At 45.5% G+C, this 20669-nt stretch overlaps 1 protein-coding gene across 3 annotated transcripts in view; it reads left to right on the top strand.

Moving 5' to 3' along the window:
• Positions 1-3766: 3766 nt before the first annotated feature.
• The window catches only part of GATAD2B (GATA zinc finger domain containing 2B), an 87959-nt gene continuing 71056 nt past the window's right edge, over positions 3767-20669 (top strand). For all 3 annotated transcript variants that reach the window (XM_045783778.2, XM_045783777.2, XM_045783779.2), the window contains exon 1: positions 3767-3912. The gene's annotated coding sequence lies outside the window, so the exon portion shown is untranslated. The remainder of the gene's footprint in view (positions 3913-20669) is intronic.

Below are 20669 nucleotides of genomic sequence, written 5' to 3'. Positions count from 1 at the left end.
CTTCTGCCTCCTGTTCCCTGGGTCTGGAATAATGGCAGGGGAGACTGCTCTTTCCCCTGGCTGCACATCCTCCTTTCCACCTTTCCATCCCTTGCAGCCTTGGGCACGCCCTGCTTTCCCTGACCAGGTCTGGTACTGGTCCCTTGGGGCTCAGGGAGTTCTCGGAGCAGGAGAGGGGTGAATCCGGTGCTGGTTATGGTGGTGCCAGTCTGTGTGGCACTTCCGGCCCTCCCACACAATCACCCCCTTGTCCCTCATTTGTACCCCACACAAAGGCTCCATTCTCTGGGGGCCTTGAGCTCATCTCTGCCTTCTTTCCTCTCCCCTAGCTTTCGCCTCCCGGCTTCTCCAGTATGTCCACGGAGAGGACAGCCCTCTCCCTAGTAGTTGGTGTTGGCAGCTGTCATGCATCCTGGGAGCCCTGGCGGCCATCCTAGGCTCCCTGCGTTGCTCTAAGGCAGTACTCTTGAACCAGGCTTTCAGCCTGGGGACAGGACCAAGAAGACAGGCGCAAGGGTTAAGGAGCTCACTGAATGTGGGCAACAGGGAGACAGGCCCACTCGGAATTCTCCCTTTCCTGCACAGGAAGCAACTAACAGAGCTGCAAAACCAATCACCAAAGGGAATGAGCCAACAAAACAAATGCCTTCGGGAGGAGGGCAGGAGTGTCAGTGTGGAGGGAATAACTCACATGAGGCTTTGGTGCAAATTCCTGGGGGTGGAGAACAGTGGATGAAGAGAGAAGTAGTACTGAATTCTGGAAATGTCAAGCCAAGGACCGACCCTTCCCTGTCCTGTGCCCTACAAGAGCTGCACGGGGGGGGGGGTGGGGGGGGGTGGGGGGGGGTGGCTGGGGCTTAGGAGATGCCCTGTCCTGCCTGGGACTAGGAGGTGCTTTCTTCAGAGGGGAGATTCTCACATCAGCCCAGGTTCTGATTGGACCTCAGTCCCCAGAATCAACCTCTCCCCGTATCTGCAAGGGAGAGGTTGCCTCCCTGCCATCACGAGTGTTTCAGAGTGTAGTGTGCCCAGCAGAATGCTGAACTGTCTGGAATTGCAGAGAGAATTTTAGGGCTCAGTTCCCACTTTAACAGCTCATCCAATTTAATGGTCTAGAGTGCCCCTCGACTCAGACATCCTTGCCTCCAGCGTGTACTTCTCACCTTTGGGCATCCTTGTAGAGACCTGCAGTCAGATGGACAGGACTACAGAGTTCTTTAACCACAGGAATATCTGGAAATTCCAACAGCAAAGTACTCACTAGGGCATCTGACATCTCTGTCCTGTGGCCTAGGGAGCTGGATGAGGGAGGACATGCCTCATCCTGGCCCAGTTTCTCTTCCCAGGCTTCAGAGTGTAGACAGGCTTGGGTACGACAAAATTTTAATTAAAGCTTGTCTCTGCCACTTACTAATTTTATTATATCAGCCAAATTACTTAACTCCTGTGCCTCAGTTTTTCCTTGTTTGCGAATTGAGGAGGTGGTTTACCAAGATTAATTATTCAATCCATATCGAGTGCTAAGCACACTCCGTAAATGCTAGCTTCAAAAAGAAAACGAACAAGTAGGTAGTCTGCAGAGGGGAATGGTCAGGTCCACTACAACAGTGGCCTCACACTTGTCTTCCCTGGAGTTTGATCACTCCAGACTGAAAGTCCCCTCCACGGTCTGACTTTAATTCTGTTGAAAGGTATTTTCTCAGGCGTTACTAATATCTTCGTCAGGCTGGCATCTTCAACCACCATGCTTCCCGTTCTCCTCTCAGCCCTTGAAGAATGGCTGTCAGACAGCAGAGAATGCGTCAACGGGAAAATGGGCAAAGCGGCAGGTTAGGGAAAGAGGGCAGCGATTTTCTGTCACAATTACTGCTCTATGCCCAGCATGTAGAGGGACACCTGGTAACACGATGGACCTTCCATCTTGGGTGTTAAATAACTGAGTCAGGGAAAGCATTAAAATGAGGGGTGCCTGGGTGGCTCAGTGGGTTGGGCATCTACTTTGGCTCAGGTCACGATCCTGGAGTCCTGGGGTCGAGCCCCGCCTCGGGCTCCCTGCTCAGCGGGGAGTCTGCTTCTCCCTCTGCCTCTTACCCCACTCATGCTCTCGAGCTCTCTCTCTCAAATAAATAAATAAATAAATAAATAAATAAATAAATAAAATCTTAAAAAAAAGAAATTATTAAAATGAGAAATAATTTTCAGTGCAGCGCAAGGCAGGTACAAGTAGAATACCAACGGAAGCCGAATTTAGAACTAAGAAAGTGAAATGGTTAGAAAAGTGAGGAAAACTCTCATAATCGTTACTCTTAACGCTGAGTGCTTACTGTGTCGGTGGCACTGTCCCGAACATTTTAAATGTACTATTTTATAATCCTCACAATTCCCCTATATGAGCTGGGCACTCTTCTCCAACATTCCCATTTTACAGAGAGGGAGACTGGGACACGGAGAATACAGGCTAAGTAACTTGCACCCAAATCCTACAACTGGTAAGAGGTAGAGCCAAGATCCAAACCCAAGCAGGCTGACTCGAGAGACCATGTTCTTGACGTGGACACTGTGCAAGAACGAGACAAGGCTTTTCCCCATTTACGATGACGTTGGGGCCGGCCCATGTGTGTGCTCAGGTGCACCTGTCCTCACGTGGCCCCCACCGCCCGCCGCACCGCACTGCACCCCACCACTTCTAAACGATTTGAAGAACACACTGTCGTGCTTCTGGAGCCGGTGATTTCTGGGTTCAAAGCCCCGTCTTCTCACTAATGCGCTGTCTGACCTTTGCAAGTTACTGAACGTCTCTGAGCCTGCCTTTTGATCTAGCTGGGTTCGGATTTCAGCCGTGCCACCGATCGTGGGCAACTCTGGGCGCGTCGTGAGGTCGGTACCACGCGGGTGACAGTGTCCACCGTTAGCGCCGGCCCCTCCCTAACACGCCGGCTCTGCAGGACCCGGTCCCCGCTGTCCCGGCGCCGCCGCTGGGCTCGGCCGCTCCCCGCACCGCGCGCCCCGCCAGACCCCCAAGGCCCCCCGCACCAGCGCCGCCGCCCGAGCCGGGCCGGGCAGCCACAGGGCCGCGCGGGGGCCCCACGCAGACCAGGAAGCCCGAGGCCTGCGGCGGACGCGGGCAGGCCACGCCCCGCACAGACCGCGAGGCCCGAGCGCCTACGGCCACTGCCATCATCAAATTCCGGGATTCTGTCGCGATGAACCACCACCCAACGCAGAGCCCAGTGCCGCTCGCCAGTCTCCATCTTTGGAGTCGGAAGAATGAGAGCTGGCCGAGGGGGAATCCCGGTTTGGGGCTACTGGGGTACGGCGGCTGCCTGGGGACCAAAACGTCTCTAAGGTAAAGTTGCAGCCTGAAGCGATTTTTTGACCCCCGACACTTAATGGGCTGCTGAAGACCCGGATGTGTCTGGGACTGGCCGAGGTACCCATTAACGCGCCCCCGCTAGACCATCCCCCTCCTCCGCTTAGGATTGGGCATTATGTACGCCAATCATCACTTCTCCCTCCACTCACTCTTCAAGGGTGGGGTGTAGTCCCGGCATCCCGTCTCCTATTGGTGTGGCCGAGAAGAAGAGGGCGGGGAGGCCGGCTGAGGTCGCCCAATGGGCGTCGTGGCGTGTGGGGAAGGCGGAGCCGAGGCGCTTGGCAGCTGCCCAATCAGCGTCCTTGTTTGTGTGGTGCCGCCGCCGGTGCAGCCGCCGCCGCCGCCGCCGCTGCCCCCCGTCTGTACCGCAGTGTCTGCTCCGCCCGCCCGCCCCGGTCCGGCCCGCCCCCCCTCCCCCACCCCCGACCCCGGTCTCGTCGGCGGGGCCCGGAACCCACTGTGCCGTCGCCTCCCTTTTTCGACGCCTCCGCCGCCGCCTGAGGAGGCGAGCTCGCCGGGAGTTACACCGCCACCGCCAGGTGAGGAGCTTTGGCCTAGGCCCGCCTGGCCGCCCGCCCGCCCGGGGGCGGCGAGCAGCGAGGACGGGAGGGAGCGGGGAGGAGGCAGCGGTGGCGGAGGTGGGGGAAGGGAAAGGTGGAGGGCGGGGGAGGGGAAGCGCCCGCGAGCCGACGCCCGCCCGCGCGCCCCCGCCTCGCGTCCCCCTCCCCCGCCCGGCCCCGCGCGCCCCCGCCTCGCGCTCCCCTCACCTCGTCCCCTCCCCCGCCCCGCGCGCGCGCTCCCCGGCCTTTCCCTTCGGCCTCGCGCGCCCCCGCCTCGCGTCCCTCCGTTCCTTCTGCTTTTACTCTTTTTCCCCTCCCGCGCGCCCCGTTTCCCCCGCCATCCCCGCTTCCACTCCCTGCCTCCCGCCCGCCATGCTCCCCTCCGCTCCTCTCTAGCGCCCCCCCAACTCTCTCCGCCCCCGGGGGTGCCCTCGGGGGTGTGGGGGCCGCTCCCCGCGCGCAGTCCGGTGTCCGCCGGCCCCCGGGACCCGCGGGGGGTCCTTCGGGTGAAGGGAGCGCGGGGGAATTCTCTTTATTTAGGGGAAGGGATCGGGAGCGCAGAACCGTGCCCCTTTATTCCGTCGCCCTCCCGTCGGAGAAGGGAATGGTCTCCGCCCGGGTGGGTGGGTGCTCCTCTTCCGGAGCGACCTTAGAGCCCCTTTCCTCGGCGAGGTTTCTGGGGCGCTTTCTATGTGTCTCCCAGTTCAGTGCCCGGGGGTCGACGGAGCTAGGACTGGCCCTTCCCGGACCGGAGCGGGACTTAGAGTACTTTCTGCCTCTCTGCTCGCAGTGACGCCGAGGAGCTAGCCACTCCTGTGGGTGCCGTTCGCCGGCCCGGGACAGCTCTCCCCCCCTCGTAAAGGCGTGCTCGCCTCTTCGGACTCTTCCCCAGCAGACGCGCGATGTTAGCTCCTAGGGCTGGCGCGGAGGTGGAGGTGGAGGCATTGGTGGTGGGTGGGTGGCATGTGCCTGTTGGCCGAGCTAGCCGTTGGCCTTTTCTTCTACTGTCATCCGGAGAGTCAGGTAGCCTGCAGAGAACGAGTTTTCTCGTTTCCGATAAATGATTATTTGGAGGGCTTTTGTGTGCTTGTGAGAAAGCTGGGAGACGCTTACTATGTTTCAGTAAAGGAAAAGAGCAGTGCTTTCAGGCCGGGCTGCGACAGAGATTTGGACTAGCAGCAGCTGGAGTAAAGGCAGGTCTCACGGATCCATGTTGAAGAGCTGATGTGTTTGAGTTTTTGAAACATTTTTATTTATGAAAATTCAGTTTTTGGATAGATAGTGCGTGCATGTGACTCAAAGTGAAATCTTCCCTCTCACTTCTCCAGGCGTCTAGCCCCACTCCCCATTCACTGTTTTCTGGTGGTTTTCTGGCAGCAGCGTGCCTGTGCGTTGGAGATTAAGCAAAGTTTTGCTTTTTCTCTGATGCACTGACCTAAACTCTTAAGTCTGACTCATGTTTTTGGTGTCAGAGTGATCTTGGCGGAGTACTGTTCTAGAGCAACATTTGTATCTGTACTTGATTGGGAGGGGGCTGCTTCTGCAGCGTCCGAAGGTGGGGCTCGGGAAGGCCAGCATCTGTTGGAAATGGTGCTGCTTTTTCGTAACTGATATCTGGTCTGTGTTTGGGGATGGGCTGGGTCAAGGATAGTCTTTCCTTGGGCTTTTTAAGCAGGTAGGTTGTGTGAATAATGAGTTACTAGGAGTACTGATCTGGTAGTGCTGTCTTCCGTTTTTAGAGGAATACAGTTTTTTAGTCCAGGGGCAGTTGTAGTCATCGTGGTAAGGAATGAAGCAGATAAATATCAATCGGTAGGAATCAGAAGGCCAGACCTGTAGGCTGAGTGGCCCAGTTTGAGAAGAGGTGAGGCTTATGGACTCTTGTCCTGCTTATTCCTTACTTGAGAACACTTGGATGAAGTGAGAGGAATTTGTCGCTGACAGCAGCATCCATCTTTATGACACTGTGGTTTGCCTCCCCTGACTGTGTGTGATGTCTGTTAACTTCCTGTTTAGAGGCAGTCCGAAAAGGGTCTGAATAGAGGCTGCACTCAAATACTTGTCTAGGAGCAGTGTTGACCAGGTTCCCTGATTCAGCCCTTCAAGTCTAAGTTCTGGCAGTAATTTTTACTGCTGTGTTTAGGATAAGGCCACAGGTGTGGAGGGAAGATGTGAAAAATTTTTTCTGAACCTCACAGTCTTAAAGTGTATTCAAAGCCTGTGTGCTGCCCTCCTTTCTCTCTTTCTCGGACAAATGTTTCCGATCCCCCCCCCCATACTTCTTTTTTTTTTCTTTTTTCTTTTTCTTTTTTTCCCCTTTCCCAGGCTGGGTCTGGCCAGACCTTCAGGTTGAATTTTGGTTCCAGAACAGCAGAATGGGGGTGGGAGGAGGGTGCCAATGTGTGAGTAATAGTATCCTGATAGAATGCTGGGACCTCTGGATTCATCCTAGCTTTAAGCAGTGTGTTGTATGTAAACCAGGCCTCTTGCTTCAATTGACTGTTCCTTCCTTCCTTACCTTCCCCACCCACCATGTGTAAGGGAACAGCAGTTGTGCTGTCCTGGTTCCTAGACTGGAGTATATTCCATGTCAGCCAACTCATTGGGATAAGCGTGTTGACATCCAGGAGCCCCTCTGTACTCAGAATACTTGTGTTGTTTGATTGATTAAAACAACTGCTAGAGAAAGTGTAATATTTGAGCCTCGACTAGGACCAAGGAGTTTTCTTTTCTAGACCTTTTACAGTACGTAAAGCCGTGCATCATTACGTATCAAGGCACAATAGCCAAGCATTTTCCGAAGCAGTTTAGAGGGGAGGGGAAAAAAAGACACACCCAGATTGACTATAAATTTAGCTCTGGCGTAAAGCTGTCCATTTCTTGCTCAGGAAAAGATTCGACCTATCAGATAATGCCACACAAAGTTGCAGTTCCCCTGCATTGGCTAAGCTTGGGAAAAGGTATATAAGGAAGTTCATTTTTTTGTTGAAAAGGTGTGCCTTTTAGGGGGAAACCTTCTATTAGCTGTATTGTTTGGTTTATCCTCAGAATTCCTGTGACACTTTCTGTAGGTAGTGGTTGGGGATCTTGGTGGCTCCAGAGTCCGTGAAACAGAGAGACTCCTGTATTTGTGTAGTAATGATGAAAACATGGAAGAATAGATCTGATTTGAAATGATTTCTTTTCATGTTCCACTTTTTACTCTCATGGATACTTGAAATATTCCCATGTAGTTTTGAGTTCATTCAGTAGGAAAGGAGTGAATCAGGGTCATTAAAGAGCTAAGCCTGTCTGCTTCTTAAATGGTGTGTCTCTCAAAATCCTCTAATCTTTGTCATTGCCTTAAATTGCCACTAACTGGCAAGAAGCTATCAGGAGTTTTGGGTTATAGTACCAAAAGCAACAGATGAATAAGAACACATATTTTGTTACTTTTGAGGTATGAAACTGGTCAAATCCCAGACCTCAGTTAGAGTAACTGTAGAAACTTCTTTGACAACATATAAACTTTTAATTGTTATTAATACTAACCAGTAAAGTATTAACAAAAATGACAATATCTCCACATTCCTGAGCCATTCTCTTTTTGCTTTTAACATCTGAATGGTATACATTTCTTAAATAATTCAGGTTACCATTACTTGAACCTGAAAGTCATGCTTTAAGCCTCCTGATCAAAGCTTTCTTAATCTTGTCTCATTTTGGGGGAAGGTGGAATTTTCAATCACCCAAAATATAGGCTGGAATGTCAGTTGAATTTAGATTAGACATCAGAATTAATAAATTCCCATTATAGTTGTGAAGGATTAGAACTGTTAAACAGAGAGTTAGTGAGTCTCTTACCTAGAAAATATTTGTGGAGTTACTTTTTGAGAGTATTTAAATTCAGACTTCCTGGGACGGAGGTTGTAGAGCTAAGAAGTAGCAAATTGGAATTGCTACACCAGTAGAATAGAGGTGTAGAGAATGTAGAAATCCTGGGTCAAATCCTAGTTTTGCCATTTATTAGCTATATGATTTTGGATAAGGCTTCTAATTTTTTCCCCCTATCCCACCCACCCTCCAAAGGCTCCTAATTTTTAAATTATCATTTCTCTCAAAGTAAAAGTCTGTTCTTACAGTGGCCTGTAGGGTCTTGCATGATCTGCGGTTCCCCACCCCTTCTCTGTTGGTCTCTGTCATCCTTCTTCTTGCTCACTCCATTCCAGCCACCTTGACTTGGTACTTAAATACATCAGTCACGCTCTTTATCCTAGGACCTTTGCGCTGGCTGTTCCCTCTAGTGGGAAATAGCTAGTTTTTCCCACAGAGATAATACGAACGACTAATTTCCTTACCTTCAAGTCTTTGCTTAAATATGTCACCTTTTCAGCGAGATCTCTTAAAATTGTACCTTCAACGCCCACCTCTCACTCCTTATTTTTCCATGCTGTATTTTCTTTTTTTACAGTCCTTATAACTTTATAACATGTTTGTTACATTTATTGCTTTTTTTTTTTTAAAGATTTTATTTATTTATTCGACAGAGATAGAGACAGAGCGAGAGAGGGAACACAAGCAGGGGGAGTGGGAGAGGAAGAAGCAGGCTCATAGCGGAGGAGCCTGATGTGGGGCTGGATCCCAGAACGCCGGGATCACGCCCTGAGCCGAAGGCAGACGCCCAACCGCTGTGCCACCCAGGCGCCCCTCATTTATTGCTTTTTTAATTTAAATTAAATTAACCAACATATCATTAGTTTCAGATGTAGAGTTTGATAGGAGTTTCATATAACACCCAGTGCTCATCACATCATGTGCCTTCTTTAATGCCCATCATCCGATTACCCCATCCCCCCTTTACCTCCCCTCTAGCAGCCCTCAGTTTCCTATAGTTAAGAGTCTCTCATGGTTTGTCTCCCTGTTTGATTACTTCCCAATCAGTTTTTCCTCCCTTCCCCTGTGATCCTCTGTGCTGTTTCTTGAGTGAAACCATATGATAATTGTCTTTCTCTGATTGACTTTTATTGCCTTTTTTAAAAAGTTTATTTAAGTAATCTCTGCATCCAGCGTGGGGCTCAGACTCACGACCCTGAAACCAAGAGTTGCGTGCTCCTCCAACTGGGCCAGCCAGGCACGCCCCCCCCCCTTTTTTTTTTTTTTTAACATTTATTGCTTATTGGTTCCCCTCCTATGATACAAGGTCTGCAAAAGCATGGATTTATTTTGGTGTTTTAACGCCTAATACAATACTTGATATATAGTTAATAATAAATATTTGTTGATCAAATAAGAATAATAACTGTTTTCCTAATCTCCTGATTGTTTATAACAAAAGTACAAAATGTAATTAGCATAATATGGGATTTTAAAGTGTGAACTTTGAAACATCATACAAATAATGATGATAAAATTATTGCCTGCCCATTGAAATGGTAAATAACACTTCATTATACAAAAAAACCTTCATGTATTCACATAGATTATCATATCTCTCCTAAACTCCAACCTCGTTTCACCAGTTTTCTGTGTGCTGGACATAACCACTTCTGTATTCGATGGTACCTCACACTCAGCATTTTCATCATCAGCGCCCCTTCTGTGACTCATTGAGTTACCTAAGCTAGAAATGGGAGCACCATTGTCAGTTATCTCTTAACTATTACTTTCTAAATATTTCTGTAGCCCAGTACCTCTTTCTCTGTCTCTGTTGCTGGTGTCCTGCTTCAGGTCTACAACTCTTATTTGGGAGGTTGCTGGGATCTCTTACAGGTCTTTGTTTTTAGTTTTGTTGCCTTTTAAACTCTTAATCATATTGTCTTCAGAATGGTCTGACATAGAGATCTGAGTATTCTCTTGGCCTTTCTCAAAAGTATTCAATAGTCTCCATTCGTACAAAGGTAAAATTTTAAACTTTGCATAGTATTCGGGCTCTGTAATCTTGGCCTTTACCTTTCTATCCGGTCTTACATTTCTCCCTTACAGTTTATATGTGAGCAGATACAATTCTAGTTCCTAAATTAGCTTCCAAGTCTCATCTCAGATACTACTTTCTGGGAAGCCTTCTCCTGACTTTCCCAGAGAGACTTAGATATGCTTTCTTCTTTGACCTTACTCTATAAATGTTGTTTGTCTCCCCTCAGTGGTCTGTAAACATCCCGAAAGATACCATGTCTTTTTACTGTTGTGTCTCCAGTGCCTAGCATGGTACCTGTCATCTGAAAGATATTAAAGGTATGAATACGAGAAAATGTTGCATACATTGAGAAGGTACCCCTTTTGTTATGTTCTGGGGCAGAAGAACAGTGTTGGAATCCTTGCTCTGCCATTTATCATCTGTGTGACCTTGGCTTAGTCCTTTGAAGCCTTCAAGCCATGCTTCCCTCACCTTAGAAATAGAGATCAAGAGCTGCTTTATGTCTTTCACTAGATTTCTGTGTCAGTCAAATGAAACTATATGTAAAGGTGCTTTATAAACTGTACGGCACTGTACAATTGTTACTTATTACATGCTGACACAAGCTGAGCTTTCCTCACAGCTCCTTTTTTCTTGTTCATATTGAAACAAGGCCCTTTTTTTTTTATCGTTGAAGCCATAAATACTCTTCTGCAACATGTGTTCTGTTCGTAGCCATTTTCATCAGTATGTGTGATGTACTCCTGTATGTCACCTTAAATGTTGAAGATTTAAAGACTTACCCCGTATCCCAGTGGATAAAAAAGGTTGTGAAATCCTGGGAAGTTACCCCTCTCAGGGAGTGTCTCTATCATGAATTCTGTAATTTTTTCTCAGATTTTTTTTAAAGATTTTATTTATTTGGGAGAGAGCAAGCAAGCACGAGTGGGGCGGGGGAGGAGCAGACTCCCCACCGAGCAGGGAGCCCTATGTGGGGTTTGATCCCAGGACCCTGCTACCATGACCTGAGCCGAGGGCAGATACTTAACCCACTAAGCCACCCAGGTGCACCTCTCAGATTTTTTTGATTGCATTTTTGCAACTTTGAGAACCTAAAATGAATTATTATTACTATTACTTGTTTATTTGAGAGAGAGAGAGCACGTGTGTGTGCACAAGTAGGAGGGCCAGAGGGAGAGGGAAACTCAGGCAGACTCCGTGCTGAGTGTGGAGCCCAATGCAGGGCTTGATCTCACATCCCTGAGACCATGACCCTGAGATCACAACCTGAGCCGAAACTGAGATGAGAGTTGGATGCTTAGCTTACTGTGTCACCCAGGCGTCCCTTAAAGGGAATTTTTAAAATGTGAACTCATTTTTCAAGCACTTTGTACTATTTTAATTTTTTTTTTAAAGTTTTATTTGAGAGAGCGTGAGCAAGCACGAGTGGGGAGGAAGGGCAGAGGAAGAGAGACGGAGAGAGAGAAGCAGGCTCCAGCAGGGAGCCTGACGTGGGACTCAATCATAGGACCCTGGGATCATGACCTGAGCTGAAGGCAGATGCTTAACCAACTGAGCCACCCAGGCACCCTGTACTATTTTAATTCTTATGGTAACTTCGTGGGGGAGACATTATAACCATTTTTTTAAAAATATTTTATTTTATTTGTTTGACAGAGAGAGAGAGACAGCCAGTGAGAGAGGAACACAAGCAGGGGGAGTGGGAGAGGAAGAAGCAGGCTCCCAGCAGAGCAGGGAGCCCAATGCGGGGCTCGATCCCAGGACCGTGGGATCATGACCTGAGCCGAAGGCAGACGCTTAACGACTGAGCCACCCAGGCGCCCCGATATTACAACCGTTTTACAGATGAGAAAGCCCAATTCCCAGAGATAGTGTCATTTTGCTGGAATCCAGTGTTTAACAACTGCCTGACCTCAAAAGTTGTGATCTTAACCATTCTCCTGACATTTCTCATGGAGTTTTGTTTTGCCCTACAAAAACAAAAGCTAACCAAATAAAAAGTAGAATAGTATTAATATGTCTTTTTTTTTTTTTTTTAAGATTTTATTTATCTGACAGAGCAGAGAGAGAGCACAAGCAGGGGGAGCGGCAGGCAGAGGGAGAGGGAGAAGCAGGCTCCCCCACGGAGCAGGGAACCCGATGTGGGGCTCAATCCCAGGACCCTGAGATCGCCTAACCAACTGAACCACCCAGGTGCCCATTAATAGGTCTTACATGTAAAAAGTTATGTGGTCAAATAGTGTTTTGAAAAATTCTGGGTTAGGGGGCGCCTGGGTGGCTCAGTCGTTGGGCATCTGCCTTCGGCTCAGAGCGTGATCCTGGTTTCTGGGATCGAGCCCCACATCAGGCTCCTCTGCTGGGAGCCTGCTTCTTCCTGTCCCACTCCCCCTGCCTGTGTTCCCTCTCTCGCTGGCTGACTCTATCTCTGTCAAATGAATAAATATAATCTTTGAAAAAAAAAAAAATTCTGGGTTAAACTAAGTTAAGGCAGATTTCTTTATGGCATGAATTCTCAGAGCCTTGTATATCTAAATACACATTGTACATTGGGAATGGTAGAAGAATGGCTAAAGTATGCAGAGGTTCTCAGAATTATTTGACCATGAAAGAGCTTCTTAAAGTATTAGTGATCTTAATACTTTGAGGATACTGTGCTTTGCTATTCTCCTTTCCTCTTCGAGTTGAAAGTTTTTCAAGGGTTGTCACTTTGGAATGAGGGAATTGATTGCTTTTGTATGCTGGTTTTCCAAAGAATTAGAATGGTGGCATTAAGCTAGATATTTTTTAGAAACTTCACTGGTACGGAGGCTGCCATTTTTCCCCCTGTGAATCTTCTAAGGCAAATGGCACAGCTCATCCAACTTGGCTCTCACTTTAAATGAATTCCCAGGAGGATAACTGAGCTTGCTGCCCCCGCCATCTTTAATCTAATGTGCTAGAAGCAGGAGGGTGAGGTTGCAACTTTTTAAGTAAACAGAAACCTTGGAGCCAAGAGCAAGAAGCCCTTCCTTTCTCTGAAGATGTTACTACCACACTAGGGAATCTGTAAAGCCCATCATTTGACTGTGAGGCATGCAGAGGGACCTGGGGCTCAGAGGAGAGAAAGAGCCATACCTTTGGTTTCCAGTCCTTTGAAGGTGATATGTTGGTCTTGAAATTAAAAACAAAACAACTTGGAGAAATTTGTTTACAGGCATAAAGTTTACCTGAATTGTGTTCACCCCTGAATTTTAAACTTTTATCTCAAAGTTTGAGCTACCAGTGAAAATATTGAAAATGTTTCCTCGATAGGATGATACTTTTTGGAGGGAGGGGCAGTTTTCTAATCATTCCTGAACATTTATATGGCTAGGTTGATGCATTACCATCAAAAAGATTGAAGTAATTGGTCTTGTGTCTTCCTACTGCCCTGGACAAGTTGGCTAGAAGACCCTATATTAGCTTCTATGAAAATTTGATGTGAGTAGCATGCCACTTTTGCCATATACTAGATTTTGGCTTATAAGTGTCCATGAGTAAATTAGTATGTTACTCTGATGCTGTTCTTTTCTTATTTTATAATTCAGGTAGTAAAGAATGCTCAGTTCCTCAGCTGAGTGCATTTTATTTTTTTATTTTTTTTAAAGATTTTATTTATTTATTTGATAGAGAGAGACAGCCAGCGAGAGAGGGAACACAGGCAGGGGGGAGTGGGAGAGGAAGAAGCAGGCTCCCAGCCGAGGAGCCTGATGTGGGGCTCGATCCCGGACGCCGGGATCACGCCCTGAGCCGGAGGCAGACGCTTAACGACTGCGCCATCCAGGCGCCCCAGCTGAGTGCATTTTAAATGTGAATGTTTTGGGGGCGCCTGGGTGGCTCAGTCCTTAAGCGTCTGCCTCCGGCTCAGGGCGTGATCCCGGCGTCCGGGATCGAGCCCCACATCAGGCTCCTCGGCTGGGAGCCTGCTTCTTCCTCTCCCACTCCCCCCTGCCTGTGTTCCCTCTCTCGCTGGCTGTCTCTCTCTATCAAATAAATAAATAAATAAATCTTTAAAAAAAATGTGAATGTTTTGGGGTTTTTTTTAGAGTATTTTAAATCCAGGTATTTTGTGGCAAATGAGTGGAAACTAGAAAGAATATTGATTTCTTCTTGCACTAAGATTCAATACTGAATTTTCACTAGCCTTCATTTTTAACTCTTCACCTTCTGCTTAGAGAGCTATTTCCCATCTAAATTTTGTATAATGCATTAATATTGAACTAAAAGGTTTCGAGGAATTGGGGTGACTAGAAAAAGATCTTTTATAGCTGTGTTTTTCAGTGGACAGAAACATCTTAAAAATAAGTGCATTTTTGAAAAACCTTGAGGATCCAAGGGAATAAGACCATTGTAGCCTAAGTAGGGGTGTAAAAATTTCTGAGATCTAATGATTTACTACAGGCCTTAATTAGGTGTACCACCTGTTATGAGCTGTTTTTTTAAGATTTTATTTATTTGAGAGAGTGCGTGAGTGTGAGTGGGGGGAGGGGCAGAGGGAGAGGGAGAAGCAGACTCTCTGTTGAGTAGGGGACCCCACGCAGGTCTCTATCCCAAGACCCTGAGATCATGACCTGAGCCAGAGGCAGACGCTTAACCGACTGAGCCACCCAGGCGCCCTTGACAGTGAGATTTTTTAGTCATTGTTTTATAGCTTTATAAATTAACTGAAGAAGCCTTTGGAAGTTGTCATTTTAATTTTGTTACCGGGACTGCTTAACACATCTCAGTGCGCCACCCAGGCTGTTCTACGTTAGTTTTTGCTTATTGTTCTGAAAAGCTTTGGTGTGGTCCCCCCAGCCCACCACCCCTGAACCAGCCAATCTCAGTGTTATGCATAAATTGAATTCTGCTGTCTGGATATGAGAGAATAGTCTAGTATTGCTACTACTCTTGGTGAATATTTTTCACTTAGTTACTTGAAAGCTTTCTTTCCCTGGTTAAACTAGAATACCCTTTGGTCATTGTAATGATTAAAAGTATAGCTCTGCAGTCCAAAGTCCTGGATTCAGATTTCCACTCCACCACTTGCTAGTAGTTTTTTTTGTTTGTTTGTTTGTTTGTTTGTTTTTTAAAGATTTTATTTATTTATTCGACAGAGATAGAGACAGCCAGCGAGAGAGGGAATACAAGCAGGGGGAGTGGGAGAGGAAGAAGCAGGCTCATAACGGAGGAGCCTGATGTGGGGCTCGATCCCATAACGCCGGGATCACGCCCTGAGCCGAAGGCAGACGCCCAACCGCTGTGCCACCCAAGCACCCCTTGCTAGTAGTTTTAAGACCTGTTACTTAACTTTTCTGTGCCTTGCAGATAGTAATTATTCAGTAAATGTCAGACATTCTTTTAAAAGATAATGGTAAATTTAGCATATAGTCTGTGGTCAGATATACATAAATTTACCATTTTAACCATTTTTAAATATACAGTTTAGTGGCATTATTGTATACATTGTAATGTTTGTTATATACTGTATACAGTGTGTACATTCTCATTGTTGTGTAACCATCAGCGCTGTCCATCTCCAGAACTTTATCTTCCCAAACTGAAACTCTGTACCTATTAAAAAATAGAGGCGCCTGGGTGGTTCAGTCAGTCAGCCCAGGTGTTCATCTCAGGGTGATGAGTTCGAGCCCCGCATTGAGTTCCACACTGGTCGTGGAGCCTCCTTCAAAGGAACAAACAAAAAAACCAACGCTCGAGTCCCTCCCCACCGCCCCCCCCCACTGCTACCATTCTACTCTGTCTCTACGGTTGATTACTTTAGGTACCTCGTATAAGTGCAGTCATACAGTATTTGTCCTTTTATGTCTGGCTCATTTCACTTAGCATAAAGTTTTCAAGGTTCATCCATATTTTGTAGTGTGTGTTAGAATTTCCTTCCTTTTTTTTTTTTTAAGTTTTTTATTTTTTTAAGTAATCTCTACACCCACCTTGGAACTGGAACTCATGACCCCAAGATCAGGAGTCATGTGCTCTTCTGACTGGGCCAGCCAGGTACCTCAGGATTTCTTTTCTTTTTCTTTTTTTATTTTTTTTTATTTTTTATTTTTTTATATTTTATGATTTTTTATTATATTATGTTAGTCACCATACATTCTTTTCTTTTTAAGGCTGAATAATATCCCATTTTATGTATATACCACATTTTATCTTCTGTCTTTATTTTTTTTAACCACATTTTATCTTTTTATCTGTCAGTGGATACTTGGGTTGTTTCTACCTCTTGGCTGTTGTGAATAATGCTGCTATGAACATTAGTGTATAGGTATCTGCTTAAATCTTTGCTTTCAGTTCTTTTGGGTGTATACCCAGAGTTGGAATTGCTGGATCATATGAAAATTCTGTGTTTCGTTTTTTGAGGAACCACCATACTGTTTTCTACAGTGACTGTACCATTTACATTCCCCCAGCAATGCTCAAGAAGTCCCACGTTCTCTGGGGCGCCTGGGTGGCACAGCGGTTAAGTGTCTGCCTTCAGCTCAGGGCGTGATCCCGGTGTTCTGGGATCGAGCCCCACATCAGGCTCCTCCACTAGGAGCCTGCTTCTTCCTCTCCCACTCCCCCTGCTTGTGTTCCCTCTCTCGCTGGCTGTTTCTCTCTCTGTCGAATAAATAAATAAAATCTTTAAAAATAAAATTAAAAAAAAAAAAGTCCCACCTTCTCTATGTCCTTACTAATACTTTATTTTCTCTTTGTTTTTATAAGAGCCACCCAAGTTGGTGTGAAGTGGTATCTCATTGTGGTTTTGGTTTGCATTTCTCTAATTGATGAGTGACTTTGAGCATCTTTTCATGTGCTTATTGGTCATTTGTATAACTGCTTTGGAGAAATGTCTATTCAAGTCCATGACTGTTTTTTTGGTACATTTATTTTTACGTAATCTCTATACCCAATTTGGGGCTTGATCAAACTCATGACCCCAAGATCAAGAATTTCATGCTTTGGGGTACCTGGGTAGCTCAGTCATTTAAGCGGCTGCCTTTGGTTCAGGTCATGATCTTCGGGTCCTGGGCTAGAGCCCCACATCAGGCTTTCCGCTCAGCGGGGAGTCTGCTTTTCTCTCTCTTTTTCTTCTTCCCTCTCTACCCCCTCCCCTTACCTCTGCCCCTCCCCTTGACTCGTAGTCTCTCTCTGAAATAAATCAATAAAATCATTTTTAAAAAAAAGAATCTCATGCTCGTCTGAGCCAGCCACCCCCACCCGCCACCACCCATTTTTTAATTGTTTTTTGTTGTCGTGGAGCGATAGGAGTTCTGTATATGTTCTGGATATTAATCCTTTATCAGATGTATAATTTGCAAATATTTTCTCCCATTTGTGGGTTGCCTTTTTACTTTGTTGATAGAGTCCATTGTTGCACAGAAATTTTTATTTATTTATTTTTTAAGATTTTATTTTTTTGAGAGAGAGAGAACCCGAGAGTGTGCAAGAGAGGGAGCACAAGCAGGGGGAAGGGCAGAGGGAGAAAAAGACTCCCTGCTGAGCAGGGAGCCCAACTAGACTTGGGGCTCAATCCTAAGACCCCAGGATCATGACCTGAGCTGAAGGCAGACGCTTAACCGACTGAGCCACTCAAGTGCCCTGCACAGAAATTTTTAATTTTGGTAAGATCCAGTTTATTATTTCTTTTGTTTGTCTGTGTTTTTGGTGTCACATTCAAGGAATTGTTGGGGCACCTGGCTGGCTGAATTAGTGGAGTGTGGGACTCTTGATCTTGGGATTTTAAGTTCGAGCCCCATGTCGGGATAGAGATTTTTTAAAAAATAAAATATTTTGGGGCGCCTGGGTGGCGCAGTCGTTAAGCGTCTGCCTTCAGCTCAGGGCATGATCCCAGCATTCTGGGATGGAGCCCCACATCATGCTCTTCCGCTGGGAGCCTGCTTCTTCCTCTCCCACTCCCCCTGCTTGTGTTCCCTCTCTTCGCTGGCTGTCTCTGTCAAATAAATAAATAAAATCTTTAAAAAATAAATAAAATCTTTTAGGAGTACCTGTGCTCAGCAGGGAGTCTGCTTCTTCCTCTCTCTCTGCCCCTCCCCCTGCTCATGTGTGTGCTAGTGCTCTCACTCTCTCTCTCTCAAGTAAAATGTTAAAAAAAAAAAATAGGGGCGCCTGGGTGGCTCAGTTGGTTGAGCATCTGACTCTTAGTTTCAGCTCAGGTCATGATCTCAGGGTTGTGGGCTCTGCACTCAGCAGGGAATTGGCTTGAGATTCTCTCTCCCTGTGTGCACACTCTCTCAAAATAAATAAAATCTTTTAAAAAAAATAAAATCTTTTCTTAAAAAAAGAAAGAAATTATTGCCAAATCCAAAGTCACAAAGCTTTTATCCCCTCTTTTTTTCCCGAAGAGTTTTGTAGTTTTAGTTCTTATATTTAGGTCTTTGATCCATTTTAGTTAATTTTGTGTATGTTGTAAGGGTCCAGCTTCCTTCTTTTGCGTGTGGATATCCCATTTTTCCAGCAGGTTTTGAAGTAAGGAAATATGATTCCTCTACCTGTTCTTTTTTAAGACTGTTTTGGCCAGTTTGGAGCCATATGAATTTTAGGCTGAGTTTTTCTGTTCACGTGCTTTTTTATATCAGACCAAACAATATAAAACTAAACTGAATGGGATCCTGTTATTATAATATGGTAGCTGATTCCTGTCAGTGAGTTTTTAATTGACTTTTAGCTCCTTGGATCCTAGTATTATTTTTTATGGTATTAGAAGCAAGGTTACTCCAAATACCTTTGCTCTTATAAGTGAATTATTTTGTTATGGTTGGAACAGTTGTTTATTTTTAAAAGTTTAGTTCAAATTTTTATAAAAACCAAGATATACAGTGAAAGTTTTTCATCATTGTTTCTCACCTGCCTAGTTTTAAAGACCATCACTGTTAATCCCTTTTTTGTCATTTGAGAGTTTCTTTACATATATAGAAATACAGATTTATTTTTAACTTTTTAGTTTTCCTTTTTTTTAAATACAAAAGATAGCATAGTTTTCCACATCTTGGTGTTTTTTTGCATAATATGAGATTTTTTTCAAATCAGTACATAGAATCTTTTTTAAGATTTTATTTATTTATTTGTCAGAGAGAGAGCACTATCGGAGCTGCAGGCAGAGGGAGAAGCAGGCTCCCTGCTGAGCAAGGAGCCTGATGCGGGACTCGATCCCACAACCCTGCAATCATGACCTGACCCAAAGGCAGACACATAAACCGACCGAGCCACCCAGGTGTCCCGAGAATTACTCTTTAAATGAAACATTTTTTTCTTAAAGATTTATATATTTACTTGAGAGAGGGGGTCCATGTAGTGGGGCGGTTAGAAGGAGAGAATGCTCAAGCAGACAGCCCGCTGAGTGCAGAGCCCATGAGGGGCTGGATCCCATTACCCATGAGATCATGACCTGAACAGAAACCAAGAATCCAATGCTCAACTGACTGAGCCACCCAGGTGCCCCTCTTTGAATGAAAATTTTAAGGGCGAAATATTTTCATGGATATCAGAGCTTAACTGGGAAAGAATATTGGTTTATGGCTGTGTACCTTTCCTATTGCCTACAAGTCTTGCTTTTCAAAGACTTTCATTGCTATTATTCTCTTAGTGTTGAATATACGTAATTTGAGTACTACTAGATTATTAAACTTAATTTAGGAGGCGCACCTGGCTAGCTTAGTCGGTAGAGCATGCAACTCTTGATCTTAGGGTTGTGAGTTCGAACCCCACATTGGGCATAAGGATTACTTAAAAATAAAATCTTAAAAAACCCAACAACTTAATTTACGAATGTTGACTACCTAGTTCATGAAATCAGATTATGTCAGAAAATCCAAGGCCCTTATCAGTGATAAGGGGTTTTTTTTCCAGTTCATTGAGTACAGACCTCACATGGTTTTCTCTGTCCTACATTGGTTCAGTCTTGGAAAATGACAGTTAATCACTCTGATAAAGAGAAAACTAGGGGGGAAAAAAGAGAGAAAACTTGGTTTTCTTTTCTTGTTCTGTCAGAGCTTTGTAACCATTTAAATCCACTGGTTATGGGGAACTGAAAGCCCTGACTGTTCATATATTCACAGAATGTTTATTGTACACCTACTATCGAAAAGACCTATACGTAAGTGTTGTAGAATATATAAAGATAAATGACACAACCTCATTCTTCTAGAAGATCTATAGCCCAGAAAGGGAAGACCTGTATTAAAATAATTACAGTACTAGGTAGAGTGCGTTTATAAATTAAGTAACCAGCATTAAAAGTACCTTTTAAGTAGGAACAGTGCCTTTATTCAGCACTTTTAACTACTTAGGTCTAAGTGTGAGACAGGCTTACCAAATCCTGAAAATGCTACTTTAAAAAATCTCTCAATTTCTGCCTATCCTTCTTGCTTTAGTTTTAGCTATTGTGATTGCTTGCCCATGTTCATTTAATACCTGTATATGTTGGGGTTTTTTTCTAAGATTTTATTCATTTATTCGAAAGAGAGAGCAAGATAGCAAGAGCGAGCACGAGCGGGGTAGTGGGACAGAGGGAGAGGAAGAAGCAGACGCCCCCCTGAATCGGAAGCCCGCCCCCTTGGGATCATAACCTGAGCTGAAGGCAGATGCTTAACGGACTGAGCCACTGAGGCACCCCTACCTTGGATATGTTTTTAATGGTAACTAACACTAAGCACTTCACGTTAATTGTTTAATCCTCACAATACTCTAAAGGTAGATGCTGTTATTCTATTTTACAAATGAATAAAAGTGAGGTGGGGAGAAGCAGTGATTTGCATAAGGCCACAAATCTAAGTACAAGAGCTGGTGTGTGGAATCAAAAAGTCTGTCTCTTAGGCTCAAACTCTTG

This window comes from Ursus americanus, chromosome 2, assembly GCF_024610735.1.
Source record: "Ursus americanus isolate L20-20 chromosome 2, mUrsAme1.1.p, whole genome shotgun sequence".
Classification (NCBI taxonomy): Eukaryota; Metazoa; Chordata; class Mammalia; order Carnivora; family Ursidae; genus Ursus; species Ursus americanus.
The sequence above is the reverse complement of the archived record's forward strand: the minus strand, read 5'-3'. Positions and strand labels throughout refer to the sequence as shown.